The 17,688-nt window shown below is 36.1% G+C and overlaps 1 protein-coding gene and 1 pseudogene across 6 annotated transcripts in view; both read left to right on the forward strand.

Moving 5' to 3' along the window:
• Positions 1-17,688, forward strand: part of CDH18 (cadherin 18) — a 943,171-nt gene that overhangs the window by 317,755 nt on the left and 607,728 nt on the right. The window lies entirely within an intron of this gene.
• Positions 8,334-15,396, forward strand: LOC140631445 (F-actin-capping protein subunit alpha-1-like; annotated as a pseudogene).

The raw sequence follows: 17,688 nt of genomic DNA on the forward strand, positions 1-17,688 counted from the left end.
TAGATTCAGAGAACTCAGAGAATACCAATCAAAGTAAATCTCAAAAAATTGCATGTAGGCATATTATTTTCAAACTGTAGAAAATAAAAGATAATGAAAAAATTTTGGAAAAAAGCCAAAGGGGGGTTGGGGAACCACTTTACCTAGAGAGGAACAAAGATGAGAATTAGATCTGATTTCCCCCCAGAAACCATGCAAGTAAATAGTGAGCGAAGTGCTGAGAGAAAAAAAAAAAAAACAAAAAAACAAAAAAACAAAAAAACAAAAAAACACACCAACATAGAATTCTGTATACTGCAAAACTATCACTCAAAAGCAAAGGAGAGAAACTTATCTGACAAATTAAACTAACTAACTGTTAGTTAAATTAATTTTAACTAACTGTTAAAATTATCTAACAAATTAAACTATCTGTTGCCAAATTTCATAACCTAGATGAAAACAACCAATTCCTTGAAAGATGCACCTGCAAATTCACACAAGAAAAAATAAGCAATCTAAATAGATCTATATCTATTAAATAAATTGAGTCAATAATTAATAACCTTGCAAGATAGAAAGTGCCAAATCCAGAGGATTTACTGGTGAATTTTACCAAATATTTAAGGAATAAATTATGCCAGATATCTACAATCTCTTTTAGAAGGTAGAAACAGAGGAAAGGAAGGCCTGGGTGGCTCAGCGGCTGAGCGTCTGCCTTCAGCTCAGCTTGTGACACCGGGTCTGGGTATGAAGTCCCACATGAGGCTCCCTGTGAGGAGCCTGCTTCTCCCTCTGCCTGTGTCTCTCATGAATGAACAAATAAAATTAAAAAAAAAAAAAGAGAAACAGAGGAAATACTTTTTTTAACTTGTTTTAAGGGACCAGTATTACCCTAGTACTAAATTCAAAGACACTACAAGAAAAGAAAATGAAAGTCACTATCTCTAATTAATATACATGCAAAAATTCTCAACAAAATATTAACAATTCATACTTGGCAATGTATAAAAAGAATTATGCACCATGAATAAGTGGGATTTATCCCAGGCTGGTTCAACATTTGAAAATCAATTAATATTATCCATCGCATCAATAGTTTAAAAGAGAAAAATCGCATGGTCATATAATAAATGCCAAAAAAAAGTATTTGAGAAAATATAACACCCATTCGTGATGAAAACTCTCAATTAACTAGAAATAAAAGGGAACTACCTCCACTTGAGAAAGAATATCTATAGAAACCCTATGGCTAATATTCTGCTTCATGAGAAACAGATATGTCTCCTCTCACCATTCCTTTTAACATTGTACTGGAAGCTTGAGATAATGCAATAAGACAAGGAAAGGAAATAAAAGCATATAGATTGAGAGGAAGAAATGAATCCATCTTTGTCCACAGATGACATAATCATCCATGTAGAAAATCCAAAAGAATTGACAAAAAAAAAAAAAAACAAAAACAAAAACAAAACAAAACCCTAAGATGCAGTTACGGAAAGGGACAGGATAAAAGGTTAATATTTAAATGTCAATTGCTGGGGCACCTGGGTGGTTCAGTGGTTCAGTGTCTGCCTTTGACTCAGATTGTGATCCCAGGGTCCTGTGATCAAGTCCCGCATCAGGTTCCCCAAAGGGAGCCTGATTCGCCCGCTGTCTATGTCTCTACCTCTCTCTCTGTGTCTCTCATGAATAAATAAACAAAATATTTTTTTAAAAAGTCAATTGCTTCCCTATATACCACCAGAAACCAGATGTATTAGAAATTGAATTAACAAAACAAACAAATCCCACAGTATTATTTATATTGACATCTCCTAAAAATAAAATGTTTAGGTATGAATCTAAGAAAATATGTGCAAGATCTATGCGAGGAAAAGTACAAAACTCTGCTGAACTGACTAAAGAATAACTAAATAGGTGTTTCATGTTCATAGATAGGAATACTTAATATTGTCAAGATGTCAGTTCTTCTAAACTTTATACATTTTTTAAAGATTTTATTTATTTATTTGAGAGAGACAAAGAAATAGGCAGAGGGAGAAGCAGACTCCTTGTGGGGAACCTGGTATGGGGCTTGATCCCAGGACCCCAGGATCATGACCTGAGCTGAAGGCAGATTCTCAATCACTGAGCCACCCAGGTGCCCATCAACTTACTTTATAAATTAAATGCAATCCTGCTCCAAATCCCAGTAAGCTTTTGTGTGGATATCAACAAATTGATTCTAAAGTGTATTTGAAGAACCAAAAGACCTATAATTCCTCATGCATACTAAAATAGAAGTATCAAGCCCTGGAAAGACATGGTGGAAACTTAAATGCATATTACTAAGTGAAAAAAAAAGTCAAAGTAAAGTGTGACATTCTGCATGATTCCAACTATATGATATCCTAAATAAGGCAAAATTATGGTGGCAGTAAATAGGTCAGTGGTTTGGTTGCCAGGGGTTGTAAGCAGAGAAGTGGGGATAGTTAGGTGGAGTACATTGGATTTTTACAACAGTGAGACTACTCCATAGTGATGGGTACTCTATAGTGATGGGTACATATCATTATACATTTGTCCAAACACACGGAATGTGCAACACCAAGAGTGACTTGTAATCCAAACTATAACCTTTGGGTGATTATGATGTGTTAATGTACGTTCATTGATTGTAACAAATGGACCATCTGGTTGGAGATACCGGCAATGTGGGAAACTGTGGATGTGAAGGGAGGGACAGCGGTATATAGGAAATCTCTCAACCTGCTCAATTTTGCTATGAAACTAAAACTACTGTTAAAAAAAAAAAGAAATATGGGATCCCTGGGTGGCGCAGCGGTTTGGCGCCTGCCTTTGGCCCAGGGCGCGATCCTGGAGACCCGGGATCGAATCCCACGTCGGGCTCCCGGTGCATGGAGCCCGCTTCTCCCTCCTCCTGTGTCTCTGCCTCTCTCTCTCTCTCTGTGACTATCATAAATAAATAAAAAAAAAAAAAAAAAAAAAAAAGAAATAGTCTTAAAAATGGGAAAACAAACAAACAATGTCACAGTAGCAGGCAGAAGGAGTTCCCCTCTCGTTGGAAGAAGTCAGCCAATTTTTCTGTTCAAGCTTCAATTGACTGGATGAAAGCCACAGATATGGGGGAAGCCAATCTACTTTACTACCATTCAAATGTCTACCGATTCAAACGCTAATCTCATCCCAAAAAACGCACTCACAGATATACCTAGGGAAATGTTAGGTGAAATATCTGGGCACCTCATAGCTCAGTTAAGTTGAAATATAAAATTAATCCTCATAACTGGTGAGAAGAAAAAGAAAAACTAGCTATAGAAATTGATAGTTTTCTACATGGGATGTTAGGTGCTCATATTTTCAAGTTAACAATTTGTTTGAAATTGAATTTACATAAGAACCCAGTTGGATAATGAGCTCAAATACAAACACAAATGCCTGGTTCTCCTCCCTTTCCCAGCAGTCTGTTGTTGGGATCCTGTGCTAACGGTGCCTTGATCATAGCAGATGTGCTATATAAATTTTTTCTTTGAGTAGTTAAAATGGCCAGTGTATTTCCACCAGTACTGCCCTCTGTAGGAAAATTATCTTGATATTAACAGAATTCTGAAACTGATATGAGTGTATTTTTAATACTTTTAAGCAAATAAAACTTCAGAGCAGAACAAACTCATGTTAAATTATTTGATGCTTCTCACAAGTCTAATCATATCCATTATGAGTTTTTTTTTAATTTCCAAGTGTCCTTATTTATTAAAATAAGAAATGGAGAGAAGCCAAAAATTCAAAAAGTGCGATACCAAAATAAGCTTATTTTAAAAGGAATTACTTGGAGTGCTTCTTATTATGGTAGCAGAGAAAATTCAGTATTTCTGTTGGTTTTTAATATAAATTGATATTTTCTCAGGACACTGCAAACACTTTGAAAATTAACTTGCCAGAACCTCTTAGGCTGAAAAATTAATTCGTTTCCAAAAAAAATATGACAGAGTAATTTTTAGCTGGCAGATTTAGGGTTTTTCTCAACTAAAGGACTTTTCAAATCACCATTTTAATCTCTGAATTAAAATAACCACGTGAAGCAAGATAGGCCACATCTACCTTCTAAATTTATGTAAAGCATAGACTATATGTAAATATCTTCCAACACCCTTAACTCAGTATTTTACCCTCGTTCCAATTAGTTAGAGGTGAAGAATTTGTCCAGAATTTACTGAAAGACTGAAAGGTGAAAATTCACAGTTGGATTGTAACCCTATGGGAGAGTAAGAAAAGTAACTTTGAGAAAATTATTGAATCCATGAAAATGTTATGGAAACTAAACATATATTCTTTCCATTTTCTTTAAAGAATGCACTCCTTGGAAGCAAGCCTTATTAAGGTGAAATAATTAGCTCAGTCAATGAGAAACAGAAAGCAATGGTTGATTCACATCTTATGCTGCTAAAGGAATTATTTTTAATTAAACATAAGAAAAATGCAACCAGGTTTCTGAAAACGATTTTCAAAATAACCATTCCTAACTGTTTAGCAGATAAATCCCCAAAACTCAGTGGCTTACATAGTTGCTCTAACCTAGCAGAGTCCCAGGAAGTTGGCAGGTAGGATTCGCTTCATGGAGTCATCCAGGATCTCATGTTACGCTGTGACTCTTCTATGTTTATCAGAAAACTTTGAGATCAGTCCTGCATCTGCATCCTCTAGTGGCTGAGTAGAGAGCAGGAGGGGGTTGGGGAGTGGGGGAGATGAAGACATAACTCTCTCTTAAATTGCCCCAGAATGGTAGTGACATTTTCTACTCACACCCCAATCATGAGAAATAGTTAAAAGTCCTGTAAGGATGTCAGTGTGGATGAGTTTAGATGTAAACCCAGGAAGGGCTTGGGGAGCCAGTAGCCCATCTTGGCAACACTGAAAAACCAGTCGGAAAGGAATACACATTCAAGCCTAACAGGATCAATGGGCCCTTCAATGATGACTAGCCAGTGACACAAATCTTAACTGGAAGAAAAAGTAACAGTAATATCACCCAAAATAAAAACTTAATTTAACTTTATCAGGAACAGCAGGAGGCAGCAAGATAGTTGGGTTGTAGGATCATAACTTTTAGTGCAGACTCATGTGTGTGTGGTAGTAGGACTAGAGCTTGAACAGGTGACTTACGTTGCCTTATTTCCCCCTCCTTTTTCTCTTCTTCTTTCTCCTTGTTGTATTTAATACTTTTATTTATTTATTCATGAGAGACACAGAGAGGCAGAGACACAGGCAGAGGGAAAAGCAGGCTCCATGCAGAAAGTCCAGTGTGGCACTTGATCCCTGGACCCCAGGGTCACGCCCTGAGCCAAAGGCAGATGCTCAACCACTGAGCCACCCTGGTGTCCCTCCTTCTCCTTCTTACTTACAATGGGACCCAAATGTATCCATAGACAAATAATCCACTCTTCTATTTCTTTTTATTTTTTTTTTCATGATTCTTATTTATCTTGAACTATCTATAGTATCTTGGTCACAAATTAATCCTACATAGTTTGTTAGAGATGCAAAAAGATTTTTCACTGACTTTCCAATGTTTCCTAGTCTATCTGTAAAAATAGAAAGAGGCTAATTTTAGTTTAAATGTGATGCTTGGGAGTCCTGGGTGGTTGAGCATCTGCCTTCGGCTGTGGTTGTGATCCCTAGGTCCTGGGATTGAATCCCGCATCAGGCTCCCTGCAGGGATCCTGCTTCTCCCTCTGCCTGTGTCTCTGCCTCTTTCTCTCTCTGTGTCTCTCATGAATAAATAAATAAATAAATAAATAAATAAATAAATAAATAAATAAATAAATAATTAAAGTGATGCTTGCTCATTGTAAAAAAACTAGTCAACAAAATGTAACAAAATACTATAAAAATGTGATAAAAGTCTTTTTATTTAAAGATTTTATTTTATTTATTCATGAGAGCCACACAGGCAGAGGAAGAAGTAGGCTCCATGCAGGGAGCCCGATGTAGACTTGATCCCGGGACTCCAGGATCTCGCCCTGGGCCAAAGGCAGGTGCTAAAACCACTGGGCCACCCAGGGATCCCCATAAATGTGATAAAATCTTAAAAATGCTAATCCCATTATTCAGAGATTATTGCTATTTACTATTTTGGCAAACACTCATCTTTATATTCATCCATTTTTTATTGTTAAAATGAGATCATTCTTTATACAGTGTTTTGTACAGATTTTGTTTTTCCTTAGAAATACAGTGGAGGCGCACCTGGGTGGTTCCTATGGTTGAGCGTCTGCCTTTGGCACTGGTTGTGATCCTGGAGTCCTGGGATTGAGTCTCATGTCGGGCTCCCTGCGGGGAGCCTGCTTCTCCCTCTGCCTGTGTCTCTGCCTCTCTCTGTGTCTCTCATGAATAAATGAATAAAATCCTTTTTTAAAAAAATATAGTTGATATATTTCTAGGTTAAGGAATATTAATCTATACTTTTGTATTGGTTGCATAGTGTTTCATTTCTCACAAGTCTTTAAATAAGCATGTTTGATTATTCTGCCCAAAAGGAGTTTGGCAGTGTAGTAGTGGCTCAACAATGCATATTACACTGAATCGAAAGCATCTATTGGTCTTACAAATATCTAACCAAGGCTGAGAATAAAAGGACTTACATATGATTTTTTTACTATAATAATTTCATCTGCAGATCCTTATATAAATGAGCTACTAAATTGCACCTAATTTAAAATTAAGACACTCTTTTAAATAAGTTATTCTGAGAAGACAGCACTGATAGTGGTATATTTTGTTAATATATTAGAATTTCATTATTTAGGGCAGCCCGGGTGGCTCAGCGGTTTAGCGCCGCCTTCCGCCCAGGGCCTGATCCAGAGGTCCTGGGATTGAGCCTCGTATCAGGCTCCCTGCATGGAGCCTGCTTCTCCCTCTGCCTCTCTCTCTCTCTCTCTCTCTCTCTCTGTGTGTGTGTCTCTCATGAATAAATAAATAAAATCTTAAAAAAAAATTTCATTATTAAAAAAAAAAAGCGAACAATAAGTAAGATAAATCCTACATCCAAAGTGGCTGACATATTTTCATTCCCATTGGTCCCCAAACATAAATGGTTTGAGATAAACACAAATAGCTATAAGAACAATTGTTATAAAAAAGTCACATGGAAGAAAATCATGGGATAGCTCTTAATGGCTGAGCAGTGAACATCATCATCATGTACAACTGTAAGACTCAGGGAGTAATCCTAACACAGCACCTGAAACTGGTGGTTGTGGAGGTTGATAGCACTTGACGCTTCCAATGCCCAATGAATGCAGTAAGATAAAGGAAAGTCGCTAGTGCTCAAGTAGTGGAGGTATTTATGGGCATGAACCCTAGAAACTAAGGAACCCCAGAGCTCTCCCAAGTCAAGCTGAGGAGGAGAATATCCCCAATTGGACCACATAGTGAGCAAAGAATTAGGATAGTTCAGATGAGATGGTTAATACCTCCAGAAGGTGAATCCTACTGTTTTAATCCACGGGAAAGGAGAAGACAGGGAACCTGAGGGTGATGACCCTAGAAAAGTGATATTGGTCCATTCCTTTCTCTTAGAAGTACTTGAAATTCATCTCATGCATCCCAGAGCAGTGAAAAAAGATTATGGCTTTGTCCTTTAAAAGCTACAGAAAAAAAGAAAAAGAAGGAAGAGATTAGCCTCTTACAAATGAAAAAGGTGCATTAGAAATTCATGTTAACAAGCACGTGAAAAATACAGCCTCATATTTTGAAATGAATGAAGAGAAATAAAGGAAATGACAGAAGTCATGAGCCAACAACATAGATCAGAAGTATACAATAAAAATCAGAGAAAATAAAAACATGAAAACAGAAGTAAATGAACTTAGGTAAAAATTAGAAGGGAGACACCTGGGTGGCTAAGTTGGTAGAGCATCCCACTCTTGACCACAGGTCTTGATCTTAGGGTTGTGAGTTCAAATTCTGCATTGGGCATGGAGCCTACTTTAAAAAAAAGGAATTAGAATGAAGATAAAACCAAATACACATAATATACCTCTCTGAAGAAGAAAATGAAATAAATGGAATAGAACAAATACTAAAAAGTATAATCCAAGAAAATTCCTGGAATCAACAACAAATAAAAAGATGTGAAACTACATAATGACAGAGCATTATGTGTTTCTTGGGAGGTTACACTAGTGTTTCCAGCACGAAGACACATTCAAGTAAAATACTTAGACTTGAAGTAAAAGTAAAAGTTCCTGGAAGCATCTAGACTAGAGTATGGAAGTTTTGGGGTTCAAATTCAAACTAAGATGGAGACTAGCCAAGAAAATGAATATTTATGTTTTAATTAGAGAAACAACATGAACATGATTGGACATGTAATATTAGATCAAGGAATTCCTGGGGATTTGGGGGAGAGTAAGTTTCTGATGCTACCTATGTTGGAAAAGAGGGATTCTTGCCATTTGTGAATATTTCAGGCACACTGAAATATTCACAACAAATTAATATGCTGTTACCATTTGCCTCAAATTTACCCAGGAGTAAGTGGTGTGTAGATACAATAATACCGGCCGTGGGTTGAATATTATTAAAGCGGAGTGGTGGATCCATAGGAGCTCATTACACTCTTTTATTTTATTTTATTTTATTTGCAATATATATTTTTAAAGTATTCCCTACAAAAACTATTTTTTTCAGAAATGGATTGTTTTTCTTTACTACTTTAAAATGGTTTTCCCATAGCCTATATTTGGATTTAGACTTTCCAATGTATTGAATTTAATTTCTCCACATCATAAATTACTTTTGCACATTGAATCATGTTCTTAGTCAAAATTCTCCATTTCAGTTCTGTCCCCGAAAGTTTTAGCCACCACTACCTAAATTGATCTCCTTAAACAAATTACTATTTTCTCTCAATTCAAGCTATTCAGAATGAATGAAAATATTCTTAAAGTAGGTCTGTATATATAACCCCATTCATCTTAGTGAGGAAAATGTATAGTATTTTTTAATTGATTATCTGGTTTAAGCAATAGAAACCAAGAAATAATTTATTTGTCTAGATTCCCAAACTGTGCTTATGGGTTTTTTTTTGTAATAATCTATCTTTTTTTTTTTTAATAATCTATCATTTTTGTTCAATTTATAGGCACTTTTGTTGTTGTTCCCAGTAATCTGATCTACATAATCTAATCAGTGATACTTTAAAATGCAAACCTGACCATGTCACCTTCCTGCTGGAAACTCCTCCAGGGCTTCGTATTTTCCTGCTTATAAAGACAGAGCTGTTTACTGTACTACGTTCTCTACCCTCTCAGACCCCTTCAGCCTCCTCTTTCCCATCCTCCAGCATCATGCTTTCCTTTTGGTTGATCTCCCTCCATTACAGGGCAAGACCTCCTGCCTGGACTGCTTCCTGCAGGCTTTCATTTACTTAATTCTTGGTCTCATATGTCAGTCACACTTAAAATTCTGTCATTTAAAGGAAATGGATCCCAGGACTCTTTAGAAACATAATCTCAAAGACACTTCAAAATTGCAATCTGTAGAGTCCACAAATGATTTTTTAAAGGAATACGGTGCAATCACAAGTGGAACCAAAGAAGAATAGCGTTAGCAATGGTAACGGAATAGGATAAAAGCAAGCATTGAGAAGTACGAACTGCCAATGCAGCCTGCCACTACGAAAAATCTTAAATGGCTTAGAGTCTAAGCTCAGAGAGCAGAGGTTTATACGATGCTGTTGATATAGAAGTTTCCAGCAAACTTGATTGGCCTTAGGTGAAAGCACATGTAATAAATCCAGCAGTCATGGTGTGGTAATAAGCAATTGTTATTCAACATTTCCGTTCTCCTATGTAAAGATGAAAATTGAATCAAAATATTCAGAGAAGTGTGAATGTTTCTGTATTTGTTTATTTATCAAGCTAAACCATTTTAACTGCATCCTTGATAATATTTTCTACCAATTTGTTACTGGGCTATTAAAATAGAATTTTGTACATTCACCCCTTTTACACTTAGAAGTTCACTTTTATTTTAATTTGAGCAAGATATAGATGATTATAAAAAGAAATATATAAGTGTATAAGCAAAACTTAATGGAAATATAACACTAAAATAATTTATTTAAAAATATTCATTGTTTAATACTCAAGTTATCAAACTGTTGGATATAAGCAGCAGAGTTTAAAGAAATATACTTTTCAGTTCTTTTGGGTATAAAAAAATACCGGCCATTCTGATTTCATTCATTACAAACTTCTCTTGTTCAATTAAAAAGTTAATAAACCTGGAATTCCATATTTTGCCAACATATTACTGAATTTGTTACCTAAATGACTTGTATAATATTCAATAACAGAGAGGATGACTTTTAGAATGGGTAAAATGCATGAGGCTAAGCAAACTTTGAAAAGGATCAGGAGCTAATTTAACTTAAAATATCCTGAGTAATTTAGAGTGACACTTAACAAAATCTTTCTGCTTGTACAATTGAAAGAATTGGCCTGTAAGGTAGGAGCTGAAGAACAGCCAGTATTATTAATGCTACCCAAGAAACTACTTTCTTGACTTCAAATGGAACAAATTTCATTGAAAAGTTTCGATGCACTCCACAGAATATAATTCAAATTAAGGTCCTCTTCCTGGTTTGAGAATCTCTTAGAAATGTAAAAAAATTCCTGCCTCTATTAATAAAAGATAAAAAGTATAGTGCAACTTTCCATTTTATTTAATATTTGTGTCATTTAAAAGTCGTCCAGAATATGCTTTTGGAAAGCCAAATGTGTATATATACCACACACCAGACATACACCAGTTTAGTAACTGTTTTATAATATAATCTTATTTTGTATAGTCTATCACTTCAAATTTGATCCTGTATCTTAGAGAATCATCTATAGGTGTTTGATCATGCATATTGAATTTATCCAATGATATCTGCCTCTCACAAATACTATTTATCTGAAAACATAATTACATAAATTTGAGAATTTTGCAACGTGTTCAATAATAATTTTTCCATTTTCCATTAATTTACAGAACACATTTATTTCCTTGATTGGTTCACTTTAAGCTCTGTTGTGATTATAATTAGCTGTATATTAAAGTGTGCTACACTTTGGCAAGTTGGACCAATATTGACAGACTCAGGAAAAACAAATTGCTACAAATTTTTATACATGTACAAAATACCTCATTGATTTTTAAGGATTTATTTATTTATTTACTTATTTGAGAAAGAGAGAGAGAGGGAGCATGAATGAGGTTAGGGGCAGAGAGAGAGTTAGAGAAGCAGCCTCCCTGAAGAGCTGGGAGCCAGCCATGGGGCTCAGTCTCACAACCCTGAGGTCATGACCTGAGCCGGAATCACGACTTGATTCTTAATGCACTGAGCCACTCAGGAGTCCCCTCATTGAATTTTGGAAGTCACATTGTTCATCGTTTGACAATTTTAAAAACATTATTTCTAATCAGCACTGCTATGGCAAACGTCCTTGCCTTGTGTAGCAATTTTAATGTTATTATCTTAAAACAATGGGTAAAGGATCTTGCAGTTTCGTCAAAAGAAATAGAAACATATGTGAAATTAGCTTAGAAACCTCAAGAAAATCATATATATATGTGTGATATATATATATATATGATATATATGATATATATATCCCTTAATTTATAAACATAGAATTTATTTATAATCCTAAAAATGCTTTAATGTTAATAGTGATAACATTCCACTAAAATATTGATCATGATAATTTCCTATACAGAAATAAAACATCTCATACATTTATTTACCTTGAAAAATAAATGACTAGTTTCTCCCCAATATTTGGTAACACACTGTCTACAACAAATGAGAACTCGCCATCCCTTATCTGTCCATTCAAAATATACTAGTGTGTTCTGAGCTACGTATTTGTTGTTGGCCGTTCCAGATCCACACCCCACGTTTGTAAACTCAGCTCTCTGGCCCAGGAAGCTGACCTATATGGGCTATGCCCTTGCTGTGTATCTGTTGCTTTGTCATTTGATCTCCCTGGCAGAGGATCCCGGGGAGAAAGCGGAGTGAGAGCAGAGTGTCCCTACCCACCACCACTTGAGGTTGCCTCTTTGTGGCTCTATTCTTGACCCATGTATCCAGCTCCACTCAAAGGGGGCTTCCTTGTGTGACTTTCTCTACCTTGTTCCCTTGGGCCTGGGAGTAGTGGCAGCCTCTTGATCACATGATCACATGACTCTTTGTAAAAAAAAAAAAAAAAAAAAAAAAAAAGTCTTTTGCAATACATTCTGTTTGAATGATCCCAACTTTAGGTGTCTCATCAGTGTCCTGCTTCGGCCGGCCTAAAGCTACTGTCTACCACGCACCCGGAGTGGTTAATGTCAAGACAGTTCTCTTTTATCCGTTTATTTATTTATTCATTATGCACGTATTCTTATTTATTCATCCATTCACTCATTTATTTTAAATTTTAAGTGGAACAAATACCTCTTGATTTCTTTTCTTGCATCTTTATGTAAAATTAGCTCTAAAGGCATCAATCTCTGTGCTTCTCTCACACCACTCATCTCAAATATTCAAAATATCAATCTATAAAAGCAAAAAAAAAAATCTGTAAAAGCAAAAACCACAAGAAGTTCCAGGAATTTGGAAATTTAAGATATGAGAGGATATTTTGTCATGGTATTCTCCTTTCCATGTGAGAGCACAGCATGTCCTTTGTGTATAAACTCAACAGTGGAATACAGAGCGTCTTCCCTCATTAAACACTGTTCAGATGTTTTTGACTAGAAATGTATTCATTATGATGATAATTTTCTAAAAACCAAATAATGTGAAATGCCAATGGGGATTATTAAAAAGGGATTTTTGTATTTTTGTGTGTATGGTTCATAGTTACAACAATATAAAAAAACCATTCTTCAAGAAGAGTAAAAGAAGCTGTTTCCATCTCATTATTTTAAAAAATATTGTTATATAATATTTTAAAGGTAATTACAGGATACTTTTAGGATTAAGAAACATTAAAAACATTTAAAAGCATTTAGACATAAATGGCTTTAAATATTTAAAACCTTGGGCATAAAAATTCAGGAGGCACTGGGGTGGCTCCATCGGTTGAGTGTCTGCCTTCGGCTTGGGATATGATCCCAGGATCCTGGGATCAGACCCCATGTTGCGCTCCCTGCTGGGTCGGGAGGCTGCTTCTCCCTGTCCTCCCTGCTCATGCTCTCTGTCACTACCTCTTCTCTCTCGTATAAATAAATAAAACCTTTTAAAAATTCAAACTTGCTATTTGCAAAAATATTCCTTATTTATTCAATTTTTAAAAAATGTTATAACTGATTCTAATTCTTGAAACAGACTATACATGATATTTATCATTTTATCATAATCCTATGAGATAAATGATAATACATTATAAAGTTTGGATTAGAATTCAGGGACATAAAAAAGGTGACAGGGATCCCTGGGTGGCGCAGCGGTTTAGCGCCTGTCTTTGGCCCAGGGCGCGATCCTGGAGACCCGGGATCGAATCCCACATCGGGCTCTTGGTGCATGGAGCCTGCTCCTCCCTCTGCCTGTGTCTCTGCCTCTCTCTCTCTCTCTCTCTGTGTGACTATCGTAAATAAATAAAAAATTTAAAAAAAAAAAAAGCCAAAAAAAAAAAAAAAAAGGTGACATAAAAATATCCTAAATATAGAAGATTAGGACAATAAAAATATGAAATATAAGACTAGAGTGTTACTTTTCTATTTCCTTCCTTCCCCTAACTTGAACTAGCTTCATCAAGACTTTTTTGGATTTTAGATTGATTTTAAGTCCATTTACAATATAGGAGATGCTATGCCTGATTCTTTGAAATATTGGTGCCATTTAATTGCAGTTTTGTCTGAAAATAGTATCTTAGAAGACGTTTATCTTCCCTAAAGGAATTCTAACTGGGGCTTGCTTTGCTTCAAATGTTGACTTTATTATTCAAGGGCTCTTTATAAGTTTTCCCCATTTCTCCGGATACAATTATCATATATATAGAATTAATCATTCAACTTCTTTCTCTCTGTCTTACACATACACACACACAATGGTTCAAATACAGACAGGAAATATATTCTAGAGATTTTAGGATAATGGGTAAAATTATAGTTAAGGAGAATGAGGATGATGAGCAACTGAACACAAATATAATAATAGATGTTTTACAGAGGCTATTGGAGCAAATAAAACCAAGATTATTTTTGAGGAATATATCTTCTCTCCTGAAATAAAGAAATAAACTTTACTGCAAACATTAATATTAGACTGAATACTTTTCCCTTATTCTTGATTTATTCAAGCATTTAGTAAATGTTCAAGAAGCCTTTTGCTAAGGCATCATTGTCCGTAAAGTTTATTTGAACTTAAGTAAATTAAGTCATGACAGACACTGTCCTTTACTCATCTCTCTACCCTCAGAGTGTAGCCCATTCTGGGGAAAGTAATAGATACTCAGTTAAGTGTCTATTATTAAGTTAACTATTGACACATATACTATACAATGAGGTTAATATCCTTAAGGAGTAAGCACTTTCTTTCTAAAAGTAAGAAATTCAAGAGCAGCCCAATCCCACCAACTTGGAAAATCTGGTGTCGTAGGAAAAGAAGGTGCACAAAGCTGCTGAAATCCTCACTCATGCATCCCCAGGGGAATTTAATGATGTGTTCGAGGATGTCCGGCTACTACTTCAAAATGACAGTCTACTTAGTGAAAGGGCAGCACATGCATTTGCACCAGTTCATGGCTGAGAAGATAGAAGGATATGAAGATCAAGTCTTACTTAGAGAACACAGTGACCTGAGTACTAGCAGGTTTTGAGATCCAAGAAACATTTCCTTTAAGTTTGATCAGTTATGAAAGAAGCAAAAGACACCCACGCAGCCGGGGGGCATGGATGGAGGTAGGAAGTCTTAGAGAGAGTCCTGTGACCGTGATTTAAGGGTCTCTGTGAAAGGTCATTACTTCAATGGCTTCTGTACTCTTGATGCTAAAACTCTAGATGGGCAACAGACCATTGTCGGCTGTATCGAAAGCCACTAGTTTCTTTTTTTTTTTTTTTTTTTTTTTTGAAAGCCACTAGTTTCGGTCTAAAGATTTCTGGAATGGTTGCTGGTCATCAGCATGGAAGTTCACCCTCACAGCACCGACAGCCTAGATCGCTGGAGCACCTGACAGATTCTCCGGTGTGAAGATGGCGATGTTCAGTTGATTAGTCAGAAAGATGTAGGGGATTCAGTGACTGTTTCGAATGAAGTCCAAACTGCCAAGGAGTTGATGAAAATCATAGAGCATGCAGAAAATGAGTACCGGACAGTGACTAGTGACAACTATCAAACTGTCAGACACTATATTCAAGGCTTTGGGCCATATCGACTGAAACAAGACTGGTGAAGAAATGCAGAATAAGTACGAATGTAAGGACTCTTCAGTACGTGGGATAAAAGGATTCAACATGTGGTCATATGATGAGCAAGTGATTTATAAACAATAGCGATAGTTTTCCAGGGTTTTTGTTAACAGATTTTCTAGCCTCATGGAATACTCTATCCCACCTCATGGAATCCGGTAGCACTGCCTTGGTTCTCTTGTGTTCTCTGCCTTGTAATTTTCTGTTTTCACTATATCTACTTGTCACTTTTTAAAAATTCTGCTACATTTAATGATGAAGAGAGAGATGTATTATCCTGAGTTGTTTTACTGTCAAAAAACTTTCCTCGCCTCGAAGTCCTGTTACCATATAGGTGGTTAACATGCTCAGTACTCTTTTACCCTGTCCTTCAGGGTGCTTGTGGTATGTCAGTGATTTTTACTCAACATCAACCACTAAAGAAGCTACTCTATAAACTAGCTGAATGGAAGACACACTCATCCTTCTCCCTCCAATGGCTTTGATCATCATTTATAACCTCTCATAACTGGTGGCATCTGGGTCACACAGTCGGTTAAATGACTGACTCTTGATTTCAGCTCAGGTCATGACCTGAGGGTCGTGAGATGGAGCCCCGTGTGGAGCTCTGTGATGGGTGGCAAGGAGCCTGCTTACCTTTCTCTCTCTCTCCCTCTCCCTCTGCCTCTCCCCTTGCACATGCACCCTCTCTCTCTCTCTCCCTCCCTCTATGTCTCTCTCTCTCTCTCTCTCAAAAAAAAAAATATAGACATCTCATAACTATAGTTTTCAAAAGTTTAGATTGAGCTTCTCAAGTCCATTTATGGGAACAAAGGAAGTTTTCTGGAAATTCCATTACAGCAAACTTCTCTGGGGAATTTGTATTCAAAAATCCAGGGCCTTAAACCACATTCCCTGTACATGAAAGTGTTTGCTTTCTTCTCTTTTCTCATTGTCTCTTTCCCATCGAGTACCATTACACTTATAGATCTCGAGCTGTATTGGTATAAGAGTTTTACCCATTTATTATTATTATGTTTTTATTATCCAAGAACTACTGACATACTAGGGATATAGTAGAGTATGAAATTTGAAAAATGCAGATGTTGAAGCAATAATAGGTATCTCGTGTTTTAATACGTTGTGGTGGGATTGTGCTATAAGCAAATGAATCAAATAGCTGTAAATTACAAACTAAAACTGAAGATGAAAAAAAATAAATAAATAAATAAATAAAACTGAAGATGAACCAAAGTGAAAGGGGTACATTCCAGGCCATATCTTTGTACGGTAACCTGTTATTTTAGGGAATACTAGTGGTTTGTTCTAAGTAGGATATAAAACTTGTTCCAGATCACTCTTCCTCAGGCCTGCCTGCCGAAAACTCAAATGTAGCTCTGATGTAGCAATTCTTCCCAGGTATATTGGCAGGTATATGTGTGATCTCAGCATACACAGGCGACAGAGTTATGATATGATAACTGCTAATGGTCAATTTATTTATATTGTTTACATTTCCATGAGCAGGCCTTAAGGGAAGGTCAGTTTAAAACAAAAAAGCAAAGAATAAAACAAAACTATAAAAAAAAAACAACAACAGTGTCTTCCTACCTATCTCCAAATACATGTCAAAAAAGAAGAGGTTTGGGATCCCTGGGTGGCGCAGCGGTTTAGCGCCTGCCTTTGGCCCAGGGCGCGATCCTGGAGACCCGGGATCGAATCCCATGTCAGGCTCCCGGTGCATGGAGCCTGCTTCTCCCTCTGCCTGTGTCTCTGCCTCTCTCTCTCTCTCTGTGTGACTATCATAAATAAATGAAAAAAAAAAAAAAAAAAAAGAAGAGGTTTGTGCTTCAGCTTTGTTTTTGTTCAGTAATACAGTCAAGCAATTTGGTTTCCAAGTGACCCTTGAGCTGTGGAAGCATTTTTTTTATTTCAAATAAAATGTATTTGCATTAAAAAATAAAAGTAAGAAATGCATTTAACAAATCACAATAATATAGAACAAATAATGGAGAAAGTTCCTTTCAAATATTTCTAATGTGCTTCCCATTTTCATTGACCTTGGTTTTTCCTAAAACAATTTCTCCCTAGTCAATTCACTTATCTAGGGTAGATTTAAATTGCATGTCAAAAACTCTTTATTCCTCAAATCACTTTTGGTTCAAAGGATGTAAAGGCAGTTAAATTTTGAACATGTTCATTGTTGTATTACATTTTCCTTTCACTGGGGAAGAAATCAGGAGGAAGAAAGGCAGTGGTAATTGAAAGAATGGAACACATGAG

Source organism: Canis lupus, chromosome 4 (genome assembly GCF_048164855.1).
Source record: "Canis lupus baileyi chromosome 4, mCanLup2.hap1, whole genome shotgun sequence".
In the NCBI taxonomy this organism is placed as follows: domain Eukaryota; kingdom Metazoa; phylum Chordata; class Mammalia; order Carnivora; family Canidae; genus Canis; species Canis lupus.